At 36.4% G+C, this 23,828-nt stretch overlaps 1 long non-coding RNA gene across 1 annotated transcript; it reads left to right on the top strand.

Annotated features, from left to right (window-relative positions):
- Positions 1–5,670: 5,670 nt before the first annotated feature.
- LOC308706872 lies at positions 5,671–8,370 on the top strand. Its single transcript, XR_014032089.1, has 5 exons — positions 5,671–5,755; positions 6,000–6,073; positions 6,904–7,036; positions 7,251–7,361; positions 7,461–8,370. It is a non-coding gene; the product is annotated as an uncharacterized lncRNA (long non-coding RNA).
- The last annotated feature ends 15,458 nt before the right edge of the window (positions 8,371–23,828 follow it).

Genomic DNA, 23,828 nt, shown 5'->3' with positions numbered 1-23,828 from the left:
TTTTCAGAGGTTATTATCAAAACTGAACAATGGAAATTGCTCAAATACACTGTACCTAAATTCTCTAATCTATAAAACTGAAGGAAATATTGTCATTATTGTATATTATTAGATAGATACTGTTTTGTTTTTTCTTGACATTTACAGTATTGCAAACCAGAAGTTTGTTTGTTTGCTAGATTTATTTATTTTTTTGCATTTGTATTAAAACCACTCTGTTCAGTAAAGCTGATTGGCATGTGAAGTGAATAGCAATAAGAATCCCAGTGCATTAAGTTGCTTTTAAAGGTGGGACATCCTCCTGAAATGTCATACATAATTCTGTTTACATACATTATTGGCTTCTCGAATCTTCACTGCAAATATCATACAGTGAGCGCTAGTAAAGGAACCCCGGCGTCACACATTATACATTATATCCCATTAACCCTGTGAGTGTGAAGGCTTTTTAATAAAGGCTGAGGCTGCTGGGTACACTTCTCTACGCACTGGGGGTCATTCCGGATCGCTCCGCCAAGTAATATTTCACCGGGAAGGCTCTATGAAGGTGTGCTTTGTAGGCAATTATTTGCCTATTAATTTTTAACTTTGTCCCCACTGCTCAATAAACAAACAAAGGTGCTTAATGAAACAAATTGGTTCCAACAAAAAAATGATTGTTAATAAATCATTCAGGGCAAGTGTATGGATTATCCACGCTGTGTTTTCACAGCCTCCCGAGAGCCCGCTGAAACTCGCACTACGGCACTTGTCCCCAAAAGGCATCTCGCAATCAATATGCAGGAGCATGCGGTTTGAAGAGCCCGGAGGAACACGAAGCATGTGTATAAAATCAGCTCGGAAGATCAATCCATGGCTCTCCACCCTGAAGATGAACGTACAAGTAAATTAAATAAATAAACAGCCTCTGAAATCCAAATACTGCCGCTCAGAAAGTTTAAATCTGTGATAAGCATCTTATCTGTGCCTTTTAAAGTTCTTCATTTGAATGCTAATACTCTGGCACATTTCTTTTCCCCCACAGAGACACTGTATCGCAGCAGATGGCTCTTATGATTTGGACTCCTTTATTAAAAAGCAAATCGCAATTTACTCTCTTGTACTGTGTCATCAGCACTGTTTGCGTTTAATCATTCGCCATAAATAGCAAGTGTGGCAAATAAAATTAACAGGGGCACTGTGAAATGTCACGCCGGCCCAGTCGTCAGGGTTAATGAGCGTCTTTTAGTAGAACCGTGGAAACGTCACACCGTTCTGTGGGACATCGTGACCCTTCCCCGCAACGTCCCCTGACATTTCCATTCCTTCGAATGCAAAAGCGGGGAAAACCTTGCCCAGTCTGGCCTGGGAAGCTGTTAACCTTTCCCGACGCCTTATTTGGACCATCAAGGCCAGTTCTGTTCATTATCTTTTCCTTTTAAATTCTCAGATGATGTCCTTTCAGACTGAGGCCTCTGGCCATAATGTCACCACATGGTCAGTCACTAATCACCGCATGCCTCGGTTTGACAGTGCACCCGTAGGTTGCCGTACACCCTAGTAGATGGTTATGGATGGGCCAGAGCGTTACTCCGTCATGTGAGAGACAGCGGTATGAGAGTATGATGATGGAGAGGGGTTTCAAAACTTTACAACGTCTGCTGACCCTGAGGTTAGTAACATCCATGGAGGTCCACGGCTAGATGGCTAGCATGAGTGATAGACCTCATTAATATAACTGATTATGGTTATCAATTTGTTGGGTCTTTAGGGCTTTCAGTAGATTAAAATATTTTATATATTTCTTGAGATCATAGTTAAAGGGATAGTTCACTTTGAAAATAAATTTTGGTATGTTTTAGCTTACCTCAAGGGCATCCAAGATGTAGGTGTCTTTGTTTCCGCAGTAGTTTCAATTTTGATATTTTTAGGTCAAACCGTTCTTGTCTGTCAGTCATTTCATGCAGGTCTATGGTATACGGTCTACACTGTCTCAAAGAGCATGCACAAAGTCCAAATTAAAACAATTCCCCATCGTCCAAATTAAACAATTCCCCATCGTAAGTACACATTGATGGCCTAAGACACGAAACGTGCGGTTTGTGTGAGAAAACGAACAGTATTTATTTGGACGTGTGCTGTTTTCAAGAGATAACAACGATATAAATACTGTTCGTTTTCTCACACAAACCGCTCGTTTCGTGTCTTAGGCCATCAATGTGTACTTACGATGGGGAATTGTTTCATTTGGACGATGGGGAATTGTTTTAATTTGGACTCTGTGCTTGTGTTTTGAGACAGTGACCATCGACCTGCATTATATGACTGACAGACAAGAACGGTTTGACCTAAAAATATCAAAATTGAAACTACTGCGGAAACAAAGACACCTACATCTTGGATGCCCTTGAGGTAAGCTAAAACATACCAAAATTTAATTTCAAAGTGAACTATCCCTTTAAAATTAGTTTAAAATTTGATATATATATATATTTATTATTATTATTATTATTTATTTTTTATATTAGTTTTGCCAATTTCTGTGGATGACTAAATGTTTGCAACAGTGCTATTTTACACGTTCTTCTACAACTTTTCTTTAAAACAATATCATTCAAAAGATTTTTGAATACTTTTACACCATAAAAAATAAACATTTATAATGTTACAAAAGATTTCTATTTCAAATGATCTCTATTCATTCAAAGAATCCATAATGAAAGCATCAGTTTCCATTGTCCAATTCTGTGAGATCTCTTATTGTGAATACTTTGGGTTCTTCAGCTGTTTCATTTAGCCATATCATCACTTTGCAGTTTCTTGATCATCTAGCTTGTACCTTGTTCTGTTTCCTCAGAATGCATGCGCATCTAGCAATATCACTGTTCTTCTTTGTAAGATGTTAATTCAGATAAACTTCTTTGCTTGTCTCAGTAACTCGGTTTTGTGTTTAGGATTCACAAACTGAAGGCGTCACTTTCAACCATGCTTCAATATCTGACGCTCAAAGCACCCTTTAGCGTCCATATGAGACGCATAACCCTACGACAGACCTAAACCTACCCAACCGAAGCGTCTCATATTGACGCTAAGGGTGCTTTGTGCGTCGGATATTGACGCTTCCGAAAGCGTCAGTTACATGACGCCTAAACCTACCCATAACCGAAGCGTCACATATGGACGCTAAAGGGTGCTTTGAGCGTCAGATATTGAAGCATGGTTGAAAGTGACAAAAAGTGACGCCTTAGGTATGAGAATGTGTTGTAACAACTATGGCAGGCTACAACAACTATTTCTAAAGCTACTTTTTGTAATGTCTGTTACAAAATCATGGAACATTAAATGTTGGCGGAATGCCGGATGAAAATTCAGCTTTTGCCATTTAAAATAACAATTTTTCTAATATTTCACAATATGACTGTTTTTACTGCATTTTTTGATAACAGTGTGTGTGTGTGTGTGTGTGTGTGTGTGTGTGTGTGTGTGTGTGTGTGTGTGTGTGTGTGTGTGTGTGTGTGTGTGTGTGTGTGTGTGTGTGTGTGTGTGCGTGCGTGCGTGTGTGTGTGTGTGTTTCAGGGACAAAATGGCAGTATCCCCACAAAGATGGCAATATTTGAAATCCTTGTTCTTGTGAAGACATTTTTTGGTCCCCATGAGGAAACCAGCATACGAAATCAAACTAAGTGATGCTTTTTTTTAAATGTAAAAATGTTACAAAGTTTTCTTTGATGGGTAGGTTTAGGGTAAGGGGACATTATGTTTTGGTCACTTTAGAAATAAAGAGTTATAATGTCAAACTGAACACTGTAAATGTGTTAACTGCGGTAAAATTAACAACACTAAACATATAATCACCCTTGTTGATGTTCCTATTGCTTTTTCATCGTTTAAGGCAAAAAAATGAGAACAAAAATCTGCATTCGTGTGTATTCTGGTAATTATTATTATTTATTTATTTTTACATTAAGGAAATATCACTTCATCGTGAACAGCAGCCTGTATTAGTTCACCACTGCTGTGAATATGTCCCTTTATCTGTACCGTTATCACTTATCAAAAAAATCTGGATTTGAGCACTAGGATTTAATTCTGTGTTATTGTTCCACACTAAAAGCATCGTGACAGTGCTGAAGGCCACCTGCTAAGATCTGTGTCCGTCAATATGCACCCCTTCACCATAATAACACATAAAAGAAAGGCACTGTTCATTCATTCAATATGTAAAGTAAAAATAAATACACATGCAGTGCTTTATTGGATGACATTTTCATTTAATTCTTTGTGCACAAATTCTAGCTCACCCACTGATGAAATTGCTGCCGTCATTATTTACGTATCCTCATGCTATTTTTTCAATCAGACATGAAAAGTGACATTTTGCAAGCAATTCCATTTTAATTTATTTAATGAAATTATGTACTTTTTATTTCACTGGATTATCATATATAATTATTAAATATAGAAATGATTTATATGTTGAATTTCCAGCCAGAAATAACCATGTTGTGGTATATAATGTTAGTTTGATATAAATATTATGTGTTAAATGATTTTGGTCATTTCATCCCCCTCTTGAATCATTTGAATTTGTTGCACCGCATCCCTCATGATCCATGTAAATAGATAAGTGTACCATCAAGCCAGATGTCTTTTTGTTGAGTGAATGCACCATTTCTTTGAGATGTGTGCAATATGCGTAAACAAGCTGACTCTACTGAATGCATTAAACCTTAAAATAATTGAATGCGAACAGAACAGGTTAATCAACTGCAGTTTTTCTTGTTTTGTTTTTTTCTTGAGAGGACTGTCGCTTATGTGTGCCTGTCTGTCATAGTGAGTTATGGACAGCAGTGCATCACAGCGGCATGACAAAACCCAGGCATGGGCAACTCCCCGCTTTTATTTAATGCACTTTTTATAACCTGCATAAATAAGGGACCTGTTTAAGAGTGCACTGCGGGTAGAGCATGTGGCTAAGTGCTTTCCCTACTGCTCGCACCCTCTCTTTATGCTCATCACACAAGGGCAAAGGAGCACCGCTTTTTAGTAATACAGAGAGACGAGCCTGAACCGCATTGAAATTTAGGGCACTGTCTTGACTGAGTTTGCAGTGGCAGCATCTACAAGATGTATTGCAGCGGTTCTCAACAGTTTTTGAACCCAGGTTTACACTACTGGAAATTAAGCTTTATTGATAATAAAACTATAAATGGTTTAATGGTTAATTAAATATTAACATTTTAGCATTTTCTTCTCATTGTTAACCATGAATTAAAATGTATCCGTCCAATTAAATTCAATAAAGATGAGTTCAACATTTGATGTCATTTTTTTAATGCCAAACAAAAAAGGTTTTGTTTCTGAACCCAGGTTTACATTATTGGATATCAAGTGTTTTTGATAATAAAACTACAAATGGTTAGTTTTTGTCCCATAACTAATTAATTAATCCACAGCCCTGATTATTATTATTATTATCATCATTTTATTATCTTTCTTTTTGTAACCGGGTGGTAAATGCCTTTAAAGTTTGTTTTTCTACCTTATGTTAAAGTCTTTTATTTAATTATTATTTTCCATGTTTAAATATAAAAACAGACTACCTGTATTTCTTTGGAGTCATCAGCGGGTGGCGCTTTGTGTGTTGCGCACGAAAACGCGTTTGCGCTCTTGCCTCACGGCATCCGTAGTATATTTTGTTGGTGAGATGTACAGCGGGCAGTGCAAGAGAGACGCACATTCTCAAGATGTTGTCGACAATTTGAGTCATCCATGGGTAAATACAATGTTTTGCAAATATATTGTTGTTTAATACCATCTGTGGATGTATATTTTGTGTTGATTCGGAGAACTGTCATGTTTGGGAAGTTACGTTGTGTAAAATGTCCACGATGATATGACGTCACTCCATGCGGTCTAGGCCATGTTATTTGGCGTTATGCCAAATGTGATATACTTCATCTTTTCCATTTGTTTCAGGTGTTTTTCATGTAATTATAATTTAATGTGATTATTTTCAGTGTGCACCATAGTGTTGGAGATTTCAGCCCTTCGTGAAGTGAAAGTGTTGGTGTGTAAAAGCTCACATTATTATGTGAGTGTTATTTTCTCTAATTTCTCTCAAGTGATAAATAAGTGGGTAATATAAAAATGTACTTATGTTGTTTTGTTTTCTTTGAACAGTATTCCCACTGCCGTATTGTAAAGGTTTAGAATTGTTGCATTTCCCTCTTATTTTAGATTTTATTTTAGCATTGTAAAATGGTTGTATATTGCCGTGGTTAAGAGAGAGAGTATTGTATTCGTTATACACCAGTGGACTGTGATACTCAAGCATACCGTGTATCACAGAGAATATTGCACCCTGAGTAATGAAGAGCAGTGAGGTGGTTTAAATTTTATCACCAGCTCTGAGAACCTGTTATTGAATTTTGTTTATTTTATTTTATGTTTCTTTGTGATCATTTAAACCAAATTATTCCTTGTCAATTAAATTGATACACAACATTGGAAAATAAGTCATTTTTCTTTATTTTCACATCACATGAATAAACTTAAAGTAAATAGAACCCCCCTTATGTGTTCCTGGTGGTAAATCTAAATCCCCGGTCACATTTTTATTGACCAGGGTGAGAGAAACTTTTAATTTCCCAGAATATGTAATGTTGAATTAAATATTATAGTAAATGTTAAATTCAACTGAATTGTGATTCCACCTGTCAATTCAATTCAGCTCTGTGGTCATAAATTAAAAGTAAGTTCATCCAGAATTTTGCTACTCTAAACCCTGGTTGCCAGCCATGATATTGGAACCACTCCTCTATTATATTTTCAGGGAAATCTGAGGGTTCTATTTGAAAAACTAATTAACATCAGCTAAATCACCTTCAGTGTTTTAATGGGACATTGTCTTACACTGGGCAGCTGTGCGAAGGGTTATTATAGCCCTGTAGGTGCTTTCCTGGCCAAGACGAGGGCTAAATCAGGAGAGGACGACAGCTCATGAGTATCAGATCTCTAAAGTGACTCATCCAACCTACGCACAGACTCTCAGAAGGTGGGAAAAGAAGTCAATGAGCTTTGGCACCATGCCCTTCACCCTTTCTCTTCTATAACTCTTCTATGGCTCAGCCTTTTCCTTGCTTTAGTCGCTGAGGTCCATGTCAGCCATTAATCTCACTTGGGCGGTAATGGCGTCTTCTTGTTTTACTAGCCACAGTATGAAAAAGTAATGACTCTCTTCCCATCCCTTGTTTGGCTTTGTTGTTCAGGTTTTGTGGGCGTGTGTCTACAGACCAGGAAAGACAGAGAGGTCTATAATGTGAAACTCACTTGCTTGTTTCCTCATGGGTTCTCTAATAAAACATCTGCACTTAACAAAGGTGCCTGAGCGCTAAACATCCACCACATGCTGCATCTATAATCACACTGTGCTCTTGATACTATTTTAAACTAATAATTACCCTCCCCTTCCTCCACAGATGCAGAAGCATTATCGGCCTATTAATATAGAAAAACGTTTCTATGGTTGCCTGTGCATGAGACATTTAGTGGCTACAGCATACTTAAATATTCATTTAAGGTCTTGTTTAATGTACTGTAATTGGTGCCGCTGATGACACTCTGAACAGTAAATCTCGAGCATTGGGATGCTTAACCGAAATTCTCCTGCTGATGTATGGTAAAAAGAAAGAGTATGAGGCTTAAAAGAGGATTGATTTATACCCAGAGGTGGAAAAAAGAGATCTAAGGTGTGTGTGTGTGTGCGTGTGCGTGCGTGTGTGCAAGCCGCAAAGATGTCAAATCCTTGACCTTGTGGGGACAATTTTTGGTCGCCATTAGGGAAAATGGCTTATAAATCATAATAAGTGGTGTTTTTTGGAAAATGTAATGAAAATGTACTTCGTTGTACAGTATAAAAATCTATGGAAACTCCCCATGAAACATGGAAACCCTTCCTGCTTGCGTGTATGTGTGTGAGAGTGTGTTGTGTCAGGGCACAGAATGTGTCCACAGAGTGTGTTGTGTTTGTTCTTGTTTTTTAGTGGCCAGCCACAAATTGTGGCCTCACTGTTATATGAACACAACAACAATGATGTACATTTTCTTCAGTTTGTGTCCTTCATGTCATACAGAATTTCTGCCGAAGGTTTGTATTATAGTTGAATCATTGGGTTTGGTAAGATATATACCATATGATATAATGAATAAATCTTTTAAATTGTTAAAAGGGACATCATTTTTACTTTTTCTGTTAGGTATTGTTATTCAAGGTTTCTTGCACCTGAAAGTCATCCAATTACTTGGAATTTAAAGAATGAAGCGAATATGTTTGCTGCTGTACAAGACTTATAAATGATTTGCAAATGAAAGTAATAATTTGTCAAACTTTCCCTGTATGCTATTGTGTTTTATCATACTTTATCTTTAGTTGGGGGTTTGGGCTGTTGTTTTTTTTCTTTTTTTTTTTTGAAAGAAGTCTCTTATATTTACCAATGCTGCATTTGTTGGATCAAAATTTATTTATGTGATGGCAACACTGAAATCTCATCTTTAGTGTCACATGATCCTTCAGAAATCATTCTAATGTGAGGATTTAGTGCTCAAGAAACTTGAAAAATGTGTCCTTTCCGCATAAAAGTATTACTTTCTTTCAAAGAAATCTTACTGACCAAAGCAGAATGATATAATCTTAATAGAATAAGAATATTTTGTTTTAGTATTTAGAAATTAAAGTATCTGTCCTTCTCTGGTATTTGACAAGTTGATGAACATTGATGTGTACATGTAGGTGTCCATGTAAATGGTCAATAATGATGACATTAGCAGAAATGTTTTCTTTCTGAGACCCAGCAGTTCAACAGTCCTTCTGTCTCCCATCATGCATTGCTGTCCAGGGAGGCGGCCCATCTTCCCTCTCACTGTTATTCAATAAAACCTGGCTGTCAGGTATGATCGAGAGCCACTCAGTGCTGGAGCAGGACCCTCAAATATGAGGGGGAGGTATAAAATACGAGCACCCTGACAGCTAGCTTGCCAATCCAAATTAAAAAAAGTTGGAGTGCCTGGCTATACGCTGCCCGTAACGGTGTGGCTGTATTTCATGCTGGCTGTGAAGCTGCTCTGCACATCCTCTATCTGCCACTGACAGGGCTGGTAAATCTGGCCTTGTTTGGCCTGGTGTGTAAACAGTTATTCATCTTGTGGCAGAAGCAAGGGACAGACCTCGGCTCATCTCGTGCACTGCAGGCATCTCACGGAAGCAGAGATTTGTGGAAAACCAAAGCCATTTTGTTGTTCACATTTCACCAAATATCAAAAAAGCAGTCAGGATATCAAGTGCAACTGTGAGCTTTTGCGGTGAAAATGGGTTCAGAAGTTCTGCCATCATATAAGTAAAGATTGTATAAATAATTGCATCCAAAAAGCCATATATTTTAGGGTGTGTTCACACTTGGCAGGTTGGGTTCAGTTAAAATGAACTCTGCGATTGCTCTGTTAGTGTGGTTCATTTAAATAAGTCTGAACCCTGGTGCACGTTGTTGTGGCAAAAATATTCATTAAACAACCATCACTGCGTAAGAGACATTTCTGAAGTCAAATTGTCTTTTAAAAGTATATTTATTCTTGCAAGAAGGCCCAGTTGCCACACAGAAGTCACCAGTACAGTCTGTGAAACAAGTGCGACCATGAGAGGGAGGGCAGAGGAGCCTTTATACTGCTTTCAAGGTCTCCTGATTACAGGCCCTTATCTAAACAAGGGAAGGTTTCTCTGCTAGTCATCTAATCCTGCTGAGTTTATTCAAACTCACAAGTTCTAAATTGGACGGCCTCTTTTCAATCTGCCTCCTCCTGATGTCTCACCTGTTTCCCAGTGTTTAAAAACACACACACATTAGTCATATGTTGGCAGACTACGTACAGTCCAGCAAAGATCATTTCAATGTCTTAATAATGAAAATAATGAAAATCAACACTGTAAATCAATGAAAATCAAAATTTTCCATTACAACGTCAAACAAGCTGTCCGAGACCCCTGAAAAGATGGGTCTCAGTCCACTTCCTAACGAACTCTGGTCCAGTTCGACAGAAAAATGTACAAACACGGCCCAAAGACATCTAAACGAACCAAAAACAGGACGTGATGTCACCAATTACTACGTTGCCCATTACAGTTCGATACAGGCGTCAGAACTCTGTCTCCGTGCAACAGATCTTCGTTAGTGTGCGATGGAGGAATTCCTGGTGCTGTTTTGACTGCTTTACACATTTTATAAACTCTTCAAGAGTTCTCAGCTTGTCAAAATGCCATCATCCCGGCACACAGCATTGTCGCAAAATATGTTTTTGTTTTGTTTTGGTTTTAGGATTGGTCTTTTTTTGGTCGGCCTAAAAGAACCGTAAGTGTGAACACACTTTTAGATTCAGGTGTGCTGGTGTCAGTCAGATTGCTAATAAGTGAAGTTGTGAGCTTTTGCAGTGAAAAATGGATTTAGAGAGTTTTGGCTTTGTATCAGTGAGGACGTATAAATAATGCCATGCAAAAATTCACCAACTTATGTTGTTTTTAGATTATGGTGTGTTCAGGCTTATTAACTAGATTGACCAGCTTTATGGTCAACCGGTTATGTGGCAGTAAACTAAATTCATGTTGGTCTTTTCAGGAGGTTTCCTTTAAAGCCCTAAATGTCCAGCTTGATAAACCACTACTGAACTGTCAGAAGGGGTGACTGAACTCTGACACCCCAAACCGCAATTAAACAGCATACCGATTAGCACTAATGATCACTTACTGTGTGAATTGATTGCAGTGAGTTTGTAGCAGATTAGCTACAAACTAGATGTAACTGTGCTAAAGAGAGTAAATGAAGACATTTTCCCAAATTTGAAGCTTTAGGTAGCTGCAACTAACAACTGTTAGACATTTTTGTGTAAATTCATGCAGACTCAATGCAGCATGACCCACAATCCACACCCACATGTTGTCCGTAAACAACGTTCGGGGTTCAGGAATTTGTGCAGGATTTGTTAAGTAGAGCAAAGCTAAGCTCTCATTTTTAGCTATAAATCTAAATGAGCCTCGCTTTTGCATCTCTCATTAAAATAATTTACATTTATTCATTTGATCGACGCTTTTATCCAAACTCTTCAACGTGCGTTTTATGTGTTATACGGGTCGTTCCTGGGGCGGCAGTGGCTCAGTGGTTCATGTTGTCTTCAATCCCCGGTTCCACCTGACCAAGTGTCGAGGTGTCCATGAGCAAGACACCTAACGATGAGCTGGATGGCGCCTTGCATGGCTGACACCGCCGTCGGTGTATGAATGAGTGAATGAATGGGTAAATGTGAGGTAATATGTAAAGCGCTTTGGTGGCCATTTGTTTCATTTGGGTATTAGCAGACCTTCAGAAATATGCTTGTCGTCAAACACTTAAACATTCCATCCTGAAAAATTACAGAAATCATTAATAGCAACATTTCAAAAGATGATTAAAATAAAATCAATATTCATCAAGTAATATTTCTGTCAATCCCTCACTAAGCAATGGCCAATTTTAGCTCTTTATGTCCATATCGTTCCATCATGCAAATAAATGTCAAATAAAGTAAGTAAATAAATAAATAATATATAATAATAATAATAATAAAAGTGTTTGACCACAAGCATATTTCTGAAAATTTATTTATTTACTGAAATGTTGCTTTTATCATAATGATTTGTTTTAGTGAGAAAAACTAACGCCACATAACATAATTGAATAAATGACTTATACATATTAATGCTATTAATTCATTTTTGTTTTTTGGACAAAAAATAATGTCAAGGATGGGTGACATTCGCCTCATATAGGTGTGTGTGATTGATTGATTGATTGATTGATTGATTGATTGATTGATTGATTGATTGATTGATTGATTGATTGATTGATTGATATTTTTCATGTTAGAGTTTAGTACAGCTTTCAGGAACATGGCATGTTCATATAATTGTGATTAAAAGAAAACTAAGTAATATAATTTCTCTCTTTAAAAGTTGAGAGTTGAATATGTTGTCAACATATTATTTTATATAACAGGTATACTGCATAGTAGGAAGAACTTAAAAGCATATAGCTAAAATGGTGGTGTTAATCTATATTCCGGTATGTTCTGTGTGGAAGTGAGCTGTTTAGTGTGACATTGGAGATCTGGCACAGAAATCACACATCTATGAGAAGAATTAAGTAGAACCCAATGCATGATGATAACACTCGTCAACAAGGTAACATCTGCGTGATTGACATTCATTAAAATGTCACCTCCACTCAAATGATTCATATGAAATCATTTTGTGTTTGAGAGAGACAGATAAAGCGAGTTGGAAAGAGAATTTAGGTAAAATATGGAGGGAGGGAGTGGGTGGAAAATGAGGAATGAGTTTCTCACTGGGAGAGGAAAAAGAGATTAGATAATAGGGTAAGAAGGCAAGAGAAAGTATGAGGAAGATGCTGGAGAAAAGTGAAGAATGAGGGAAATGAGCTTCTGTGAGATAAATGAAGAATGGATGAAAATGAGAAGGAGAAGGAGAGAAACTATGGCTCACTCAAGGACAAACGCAGAAACTGAGCAGCTTATACAAATGATTTGTCCTCCTATTAGCATTCATGAGTGTCACTTATAAAGTAGCGGCAGAACGGCACTATCAAACAAAAGACGCGTTCTTTTTTTAGACCCAGTAACCTGGCAAAAAAATTAAAAAATCATTTTAATTATGCTGCTTTTGAGTTGTGTCTCTCTCTGTTGAAGACCTTTTTCAATGTGGCATGAAAATAAATTAACTCTTTCCAATTTACTTGATTATGACAAATTACATTTAATTATGTCTTGTTGCTTGTGTACAGGCATGCATGTGCATCTGTGCGGTCAATTAGACATCAGTTTGTTGAATATATTATGCCACTGATTCTGGGAACTTTCAGTACGTTTTATTCTATTTCGGCAGTCCTGATGTTGTTGCCATGGCACTAAGCATCCAATGCCGTCGATTTTGCAGCGTTAACTTGAAAGAGCATTTTCTCGAGGGCTGCTTTCCAAACAGGGAGGGTGGATGACTCCCTCTCCTTGAGTCCAGTTCAGATCCAGCACTGTGACTAATTAAGGCTGACGCCCGTTTCTCACCTCAAAACAGACGTGGTTTACAAGATTTATTTCTGCATTTGTTTTTAAGAATTAAGGCGAGTGGAGAAGATGAGGTTGGTTTTGTTCCAAATGTAGATTTAAGGAAAGTCCGGAGTGTTTTCGGTTGTTCTCTGAAGCTATAATATACACATAAAAAGAGAGAGAAGAAACAAATAAATGAATTAACTAAAAATAAATCAGTTTGAGTGCTGTGAGTAATGAACTTTCCAGCCTTCATTTACCAGGAGTTTTGAGCAAACTTTGATAGAGTGATAGTGTACTATTGGTAGTTCACCATTGGCAAAGGGAGCTTTCAATAAAGCAATACAAATTTGCCAAATAGGTAGAAAAACTTCAACACCCATAATGCACTGGGCATGATGCAATCTAAGGCCACTCCCAGTCTTCTTTTAATGGATAGGCTTGACCAGAGTTAAATGCACATTTTGCATCCTCCGACGGACGTTTCCTGACAAATGTAAATGGGTCCAAAAGAGAAAACATTGTTAATTTATATATTACCGACATTGTAACAATGCAAAGTAGGTTGAAAATCTGCAAACTTACACTTTAAGTTGCCACATCAACAATCATGCTTTTCTTTAGTGCCAATGTTTCTGACATATTGTGAGGGAATAGGTTTCCTCCCTTGGTTCCAATATGAAATAAAAAGGAAAGCCTTTTTCTTGGTAATGGTGATTTATAACAGTTCAGCACAACTATAGCACTCTGACAACCAGGTGTGTGTGTGTGTGTGTGTGTGGCCAGGGCTGGTCTGGGACTGGATGAAGGAGGGCTGGGGGTTGGAGAGGGACATGCATCACTGCTGCCGGTCACATTCAGTATGAACATTAGATTAAGAGTCTTACTTTAAACAGCAAGGGACAATGATGAGTGAATAGGCAAATGAAGATAGTCTGTAATTAAAAGACATAGGCTGAAGACCGTAAGGGCTAATGTCATTTAGCATAGGACCATAAAATGTTTTCCAATAAGAATCGATAATCAATCAGTATGGGCTTAATTGTCAGACGACTGAGTGTCAAACTTCTGCCGTTCTCATCATGTACGGACAAAAAATCGGACAAATTTCAGCTTAGTGAAAGTATCCACACACAACCATACAGAGACACAGTTGTCTGAATCGTTTTTTTTTTTTTTGTTTTTTGTGTGTGTACAACATCAACGGATTTATTTATGTTATGGCACAAAAATAACTAAAATTGATATTCATTACACTGGGAAAAACCTGCAAAATGATTACCAAGAGAAATATATATGTGTATTCAGTATATACATACAAAAGAAACACGTGGAATATGTCTTAATAATTTCCCCATTTTCCATTTTCCTAGTGACAAAATAACAAAATAAAATGACATTCACACATTCCAAAGTGGTAAAATTATTTAAAATTCTTCCAAATGGACACAATGTTTGGTCTTTGCAAATTAAGTCTTTACAGCACTCAAGATAAATGTAAAATTGTGTTTTATGCATCACTCTGGAATTTTCTTGCAAAAAAGGTTTGTCAAATTACTGAATTTCATCCGATGTAACCTTGTTCATCATTACTGTGGCTGCCTGCTATTTAAAGACATTACATGATGCAGCTCTGCGCACCTGAAGTGTTTCTCAGCCCAGAAACTTTGCGCAGATCATTTAATTCAAAGAGTTGACAGATTTCTTCAAGTATCATAAATAATTCTGCTTCTCATGCTGACGAACAGCTTAGCATTTATTTCATCAAGTGAATAGATCAAATGTATATCGGAAATTAACAGAAGTGCACCATTATTAATCTTATGAATCTGAAAAGAGGTATTTTTAAGGATAGCACAACAAATATCTATACGTTTTTAAAGGTTTTCATGTAAATCAGAGATCCTATTTAGCATGTGATGATTCATTTTTAGAAGCTTCCAATGAACTCTCAGACACTAAATCAAGAATTCCAAAGAACTTCATCCGATAGATTGTTATTTTATTGCTCAGTTGTATAACCATTATTATTATAGGTTTTTTTTTTTGCCCTTATGATATTTGGGCTGATATGTGTGTGTGTGTGTGTGTGTGTGTGTGTGTGTATATACTCACAAAGCATACAGCATAACTAAAATAGTTTGCTTTGTACAGAGGAAAGGATGTGGCATATGTGGTGTTTGTTTTCATGTTTAGTATTATTATTATTATTATTTGTAGCCATGACACAAAGCAAACTAATATTATAATCTGGATTACTAAAAAATGATCACGTTGTTCCAAGTGATTTATAATGTGATTTTTATAGACTAGAATAGTTATGAGCCCTAATAAATGGAAACTCCTTGCAAGACCCATCCCTTCCTTGACTTCACACTCATCCTGTGCTCTCATAGACAAAATACTTTTATTTCATGAGAAGATTTACAATAGTTGTGATTGTAAAACGAGGACTAGAACCCATACAAAATAAAGGTACAGTGTAGTGTAAAATATTATCTTACTTACACAATACGTTTTATCTATCTATCTATGATTGTCGACTCTTAATGGTCATCAGATGTTACGTGTGTTTTTGTTACAATTAGGTATACTTAATGCAAATTTTATTAGACATTTTTTTATTAATTATATGTTCTTATATGGTCTTGTAATGTTCTTAAGTTGTATTTTTGTGTACTTTTGTACTTCTTCTAAATTGAATCCTAAATTTGTACAAGTACAAACTTATTGTTAAATTATGAAAATGTGTCTATGCAATTCACTGACACGCACAAGTGCAACGTATGCATTCAGTGTCCAGATATAGAAGTACATGCAAACATTATATTTGGGTTACATCTCTTTGAATTCTAAGCAAGTGGGCTTCTTTTTGAAAACATGTCCTTTGCTTTTAGGTGTGTATCATAAGTGGAGTATAGCCATCGCAAATAAAAGCTTTTTTATTTATTGCCTGAACTTTTAAGACTGCCTTGGATGTTTTCTTTTTGACTCTACAAAGAAACCTGACCTTCCTTTTTAAGCCTGCTACAAAAAAGAAGAAAAACATTAGTGCCTACACACGAGTGTAACAGAAGTTCTGTTTCAAAACCTGAGCTGCCTACTCAGACAGCATTTAAGCATTTCAAGGCATCATAGACGACGTGCTCCCGATGTGAAGACTGATCCAAAAGGTAGGCAGTAACCTTATAATGCCATCTATGATACCTTGTCCAGGCCTAAATCTATAAAGCTCAATAGTATATGCAACTTATTATGTATTCCCTTTTACGTTCACAATGTCAGTTTTTGGGATTGACAACCGCATTTACTTACAGTCTTGGAATGTTCTGTTCACGGGGTGTCCTGTATAACTGTCTGTATTAACTAGTGCTATGTTCACACAACAGCAGAATACGGTTGTCAGTCCTGTATTCTAGTCAAGTCATATTTATTTATCAGTCCCTCCAGTGATTTTTGCGATCAAAATGACTGATTTTGTGGTGGTAATTTCCAGAAATGTGTGAAAAAATTTGCGATTTTTATATTTTATATTTAGGACATCACATTTACCATAATAGTATTATGTCAGATGCACAACATTCATACATGACACAAATCACAAACAAAATGCATAAAGCTTGTTTATTTTGGTCTAATCAAATTCTCATCAAATTAACTTTTAAAACAACCTATGGGCAATTTTTCTAATTGACCTATGTAAATATTAACAGCAGATGTAGTAATTTATACTGTAGAACTCTGTGTAAATCCTGAGTTGAGGGGTCCTAAGATGCAGTAGGCAACCAGTTACTTATAGTGCGGCGTTTTGCATGGTGTCCCCACTGCCTATAGCTACCAAATGTTAACAAATGTCAGTCGCCCGGGAATATTTTAAAACGAGCCGTTCATTAATAAACACGCAGAATCGCTGTGAAAATACAGATCGGAAGTCAAAAGACAATGAGCGCAGCGCTGAAAAGGCTACATGGGCTCTGACGTGTAATGGCGTGATGCTAGCTCATTGGCGCACACGTCAGAGGCGCCCGCGCCATTGGATGTGCAGTTGCCGCAGCACAGCCAATGAGTGAGCCAGACACTCACTGTGCTAGCTGTGCAGCTGCAAAATGCGTTTTAGTACTGTGGCTTCAGTAAATCCACGATACAAATGCATTGAAACTTTAATTAAACTAGAGATATTTCAATTGGGTGATTATAATTGAATGTTTTGTGAGGTCTTTTTCATTTTTGTGATTATTTTGCGGTTAAATTAAGAATTATGCATGATCGCAAAAAAATTTGACATTTTGCTGATTTTGCGTTGTATTCAGCGATCGCGGAATCGTGAAAAACTAGAGGGACTGATTTATATAGCGCTTTTTACAATGCAGATTGTTTCAAAGCAGCTTTACAGAGATAACAGGAAAATAATGCAAAAAAAACAATGCTCAGTAATTTCACTTAAATGGCAATGAAAATGACCTATTAATTGTCATTTAAGTGAAAATACTGAACTTAAATATACGAGCTTGATAAAAATGATCATTCTAGAAGAAAATTTCAGATGGCACTTAGAGGCTTTTGCATTTGAACTCTTCGTATGTACTTTACGCTCTTGTAGTTCCATGCCAAGTCTACATTGTCTGTTGTACAAACTTATAGGGAGAAATTACCAGAAAAAGCCGCAGGAAAGCAGGCGGTTCTGGTGATCTCGTCAGGTTCAACTCTTCACTCTCCCCTTGTGAACGAAGCCTGAGATTTGTCTTTGATTTGACGCTCTTGTGACGGTAGCGTCTACTGGGAGCCGTCCCCGGGGTGATGCTAGCAGGATGTAATGTGTTTTTTTGCCAGGGTGAAAAATGGCATTGTCTCTTTTCAATTTGGGAGCCAAGTCCCTGGCGAGGGGGCTCGTGCCGGCTGTGAGAAATGAGTATCTCCGGGTGGTGTGTTTGGCCTTTGGAGGAACATCAGAGCAGAGAAAGCGGTGAGCTGAAGACATCTGCTTTACCTCTATCATGGATTATTTTGCTGACATTTAAAAATGTTTTCCGGATCAAATCTTGTATTTACCTAATTTACTCTGAATTATAAAATAAGAAGTCTCTTATGCTCACCAAGGCTGCATTTGTTTGATCAAAAATACTGTAAAACATTAATATTTAAAATATTGTTACAATTTAAAATATCTTTTCTATTTTTATATATATTATGTAATGTAATTTCTCATTGTAATGCATTTATATATATATATATATATATATATATATATATATATATATATATATATATATACCGTATATGTGCAGATATATATATATATATATATATATATATATATTGATACTTTGCATGTGACGTCAGTTGTACTGGCTGGCGGGCAAGAACGTCATTCTCTAGCAACGAAAACCAGTAAACTAATCACGGATCTTGCCAGGACGTTGCCAGTTTTAATATACAAAAGTTGGTGTTTTGAGGTGTACACGACATGCCAGATAGTTGTTCTGCGATTGGATGCACTAACCGCGTTTGTTGCCCGCCAGATATCACGTGACTGCAAAGTATCAATATACCGTATATACCGTATATATGCAGATGTACTGTATGTAGTTCCTGATTCAGCTCTGCCACAAGCTGACATGTTGTTGGGTCAGGGATATACAGTATACCTTTGTTTCTCACCTGAATCATTTAAGCTTGGTGGACATTCTCCCTGTTTACTCCTCTCTCCAGCACTAAATATGCCAGAAACAACAAAGCCACTGATACTGCCCGAATTTTTGAGTCATTTACATTTTAAGTCATTTTGAGTATTTTGAGTTATTTACAAAAGGTAAACATTGACTCACTGCTGCTCTTCTGCCCAACTATTGGACTTGTATAAATACACAGTTGCCCAAGTCCTGCTGCAAAGTCTTAAATCTACATAATTTTGCAAGGACATCTTTACAAGTGTTTATTTTTTTAAAGCACTGTGGGATATTGTGAAGAATGAGGTATTTTTTTCACCAATATTGTGTCTCTTTGGTTGACTCTGAAGTTTAGCATCTGTAACTTTTCTCCACAGAGTTGAAGCAAAAGCTATTAGTCATGAAGTTTACAGAAATGTCACTCTGACCATCTGTTTGTCCTTAAAGTCATTCATTCTACTCCTGCAGAAGGTAGACAAATTACATTTTACAGCTGCCTCTAGCTTCATGTTTACAGATTGTTGGGAAAGTAAATAAGTAATGAACATTTGTAATTTATTAGAGGCACTATGAGTGAAAACAAGTTGTTTTTTTAGCATAATGACATCTCTCATTTTCCCCCACAAAAAAAAAAAAGTAAAAAAACACCAACTGTTATTTTTTATGCCTCATTACAGTGTGCAAACAAAAACGTTCAATATTGTTCCTTTGTTTCTGTTGAACTAAAGAGCTTTTGTTACATGAATCAATATTTATTTGGCAGTGAAGTGGTGCTCTAATTGAATGATTCACTATTTAATTAGTTAATTGACGTGATGCTAGCAAACGTGCATTTACTGTGATTAAAAGTGCATCTGGGTAATAGCGGATGTTATGGGAATGTGACAGCATTGAAATTGCGATGAGCCCATAACAGCACAGGTGCTTTGGACTCAGTTGATGCACTTGATGTCAGTCAGAATAACATGGTGACCGTGCTTCAACATGCGTGGCCTGAAGATGCAGACCCTGCAGGGAATATGAGCAACAGTATATGATGTCACACTGTTGAAAAATTCCCCCAGATATCTATTTAGCTTTAGCTTTTATTTATTTGAATTTTGATTTTCACCTAAATTTACTTTATTTTACTTAGTTTAGTTTTTTCGGTTAGTTCAGATAGTTTCACAATTTTAAGTTTACATCTGATATTTACATTTTGTTTTATTGTAATTAATGATTTTTATTTTTATTTTTTAGGGCTGTCAAAAGATTAATCGCGATTAATCGCATCCAAAATAAAAGTTTGTGTTTAAATAATATATGTGTGTGTACTGTGTATAATTAAATTTGTATATATAAATACACACACATGCTTGTATATATTTAAGAAAAATGTGTAATTTATATATAAAAAAATATATTTATATATAATATAAATTATATATAAATGTATACAGTATATGTATGCAAATATTTCTTAAATATATACATGCATGTGTGTGCATTTATATATACAAAATAATTATACACAGTACACACACATATATTATGTAAACACAAACTTTTACTTTGGATGCGATTAATCGCGATTAATCTTTTGACAGCCCTAATTTATATATATATATATATATATATATATATTAAGTTTTAGCTAAATATAATATGTATAATATGTAAAAAAAAAAAAAATGATGATAAAAAGAAAATGAAACGACAACACATTGCAATGTTTATAATGGTATTAGGGCTGCACGATCCTGGATAAATGATTCTGAATAGACAATTAAACCAATAATGCAATTTACTGACAAAATGTTAATTGCTGCAGTCTATTTAAAAATGTTTAATTAATTTGAATTAATATACTTTTTGAATTAATGATTCAAAGACTTCACTTGCATCATTACTGAATATATCAGCATTTATGAAAGAATCGCTTGTGAACGAATGATTCAATTAAACATTTTTTAACAGTCACTTGTCACCCCCTACTGGTGTAACGATGTAGACTAATTGATATAATATTTTATTTGAAGTGTTATGTTACTTTAATTTTTTTTTTACTCTATTTTGATCGCTACCATAGACATCAGTGATTATATGAATGTTTATCCCAGTACTTCTGTGATCATTTGAATTATTTTAACACTAACATTATTTTACCATAAAATAATAAGCTGTTTCATACCTATACATGACAACTGCTCTCTCTGGCTCAGCAGCAGCGCATATACAGATTTGAATGTTCGCTGTGATCTTACTTGTCAAAGGTTTAATAGACACAGATGAATTGTTGTCATTTAGGAATAAGATTGCGTGGGTGTTTGAATCAAGATCACAATCTTTTAACGATTAATCATGCAGCTCTGTAGTAGCCTATGTGTCATATATTCTTACATTGTCATCTTGCTTATTAAAATCACCATATATGTGCAAAGAAATCCATTGACGCCTATTCAAAGGTTTAATTTCAAAGTAAATAAAAGTTGTGTTTAGATAACATAGATATTGCTGCTATTTCATTATAATGTAAATGTTTTGTTGTTGTTTAGGCTTTTAAAAGCATGACATTGATTTTCAGAATAATCATTGATTATGTTCATTTATAGCTCATCATAGTCGCTAGTGAAGAGTATTCACATCGCAACTGCAGCACAGGTTTGACTCATGGCAGATTTTAAACTGTTTAAACCATTTAGCCTGAAGCAGCATATGTGGGATGTTGTCTGATTGGTGTAGAGTCCTTGAAGTAATCATGCTTGGCAGGTTGAGAATACAGTCTTCAGTCATATGATTCATTCATTCATGCTCTGCTGTGGTCACTAAAGAGTGACCAGATCTGGTTTTGTCATCTGTCTGTCAACACAACAGAATATCGCCAAACATGGTCCATATTGTCAAAGTTCATCTGGCAGATATAGTCCATAGTGTCAAATGCATGACATATATGGCATAGCGACATGAAATGGACTTCAAACTAGTGGGGTTTCTTCCTGATATGACTCAAGCTTTGAATTAAGAATCTAGCCGTTTCTCTGGATTTTCTAATACTCCCGCAGAGACCCACTGGGGCAAAACTGCAACACATGTTTACAGCAATTAAACTTACTGGCATCATAGCTGCTTATTTTGGATCACACTTAGCAAACTTCCAAGTAACTTTTGACTTGTAGTACAGTATTTTAAAGAAAATGTACTGTATATAGAAAATACAGTTTATTTGAATGTTGCAATAATGCAGCGGTGGGTCTTTGTGGTCAACAGTTTTAATGCATATAAAAGCCCATCCGATAATTCATAGAAAATTATTACAAATATTTCTTGATGTAGCCTGATGAAATTTTAGAGAGCTGGTCTAAGATGAACATGCTGTATGTTCAGCCTTGTTGCTCACTGGAAGGTATTTATAAAGGTCAAAGTAACTTCACATAGTGGAGAACATTTACCAGTACCAATGCTTGGGCCTCTCAGTGTTAAATAGGTTGAGAAGATGTACTCGCACTATTCAGGGCTTTCTTCTTTAACAGGTGCATGCAAATATTCATCATGCTGTGTCACAATTTAAAGTTGTCACTTATCACTCTGTTTGACTGATAACAGATAATCAGCTATACAACAATATGCTACAGTTGAGCCTCTGGCAGACACGTTCTGAATAAAGTGTTACGTTTATATGCATACACAGATGGAACGTGATTTCAATATACAGCATTGGATTAAAAAAAAAAAAAAACTGTTAAGGCCGGCGTACACTGTGCAAGTTCGGACACTTGGGAGGTCGTGAGATTGTACACGTCAGTTAAACTGATAATCGTGTCAAAGCAGCTGGTACACAACACGACTGTACGGTGAGCTGGTGGCCATTCACAAGCTTTCGCTCTAAACATGGTGACCGAAGCTTTCAATGTTGCTGCTATAGCTTCGGATTGAAGAAAGAAAGAAAAAATGAGTTGTGTACAAATGATGTGTGTGTGTGTCTTGCTGCCACTGGGCAATAGCCTAATATGCATAGATCTACGCCTATGTGACGTGGTTGTGTATGATTTGGCATTATGGGACAGCTTATACGCCGAATACTCACCGAATTTTTGAAACCTGTTTAAGAATTATCGGGAGGTGCTCATAACACTCGTCTCGTAATTACTCTTACACACTGCGAGTCGCAATCATCAGAGCATTAATGATTCGCCTACGAGCTTGTGGCAGCAAACTTTACAGTACCATACATGTTTTTTTTAATGTTTTTTTTTATTTATTTATTGATGTTTGTCATCGTCTAAAGTTAAATAACTTGAAACTTTGGGGGAAAAAATGGTTACACTTTATTTTGATGGTTCACTCTAGACATTCTAACTATAAATACATATGCAACTAAATGTCATAACTGTCAGTAGAGTAGCTATTAGTAGACTGTAGTTGACTGTTAGGTTAGGGTTTGGGTTAGCAGAATACGTTGACGTGTAGCTGCAAAGTCAGTACACTAGAATGTCTGTTGGGGGAGCATCAAAATAAAGTGTTAGCAGATATTAAGCAGAGAGTTTGTTGGCATGTAGTTGCAAAGTAAAAGACCAGAAGGAATCTATCTGGTCTATGCTGCTCATTACTGGTTGAACCAGCAGTCAGGTACCAAAAAACAGACTGACCACATTAAACTTGTTTGACAAGCCGTTAGCTAGTTTGTTGCTGGTCCAAGATGGCCTAAGGACCATTGTGGACTAGCTAATGATCAACTTGGATGATCTGAAATCATCCAGCATGTTGCAGATCAAAGCTAGTAGCTTAGACTTTTACAGCATGTGAAATGAGGTTGGAGTTGTTGATGGGAACTGTCCAGTTATTTATATAGTATGGGAGCCTTGCAGTTTTGAGAAATAAAGTGTAGACGTATATTTCAAGAATCTCTTCTAAGGCTTAAAATCCTACCAGAACCAGATGGAGGGGACAGGTAAAATGAAAATAACAACATTTTAGTGCTACCTCAAACTGATATAAATGTCCCTTTAGGTGAGGAAACTTCTGACTAAAACAAGACAAACTGTTCCATTGCAGTTTTAAAGAGTT

Source organism: Scardinius erythrophthalmus, assembly GCF_964197995.2.
Source record: "Scardinius erythrophthalmus genome assembly, chromosome: 18".
NCBI classification, from domain to species: domain Eukaryota; kingdom Metazoa; phylum Chordata; class Actinopteri; order Cypriniformes; family Leuciscidae; genus Scardinius; species Scardinius erythrophthalmus.
The sequence above is the reverse complement of the archived record's forward strand: the minus strand, read 5'-3'. Positions and strand labels throughout refer to the sequence as shown.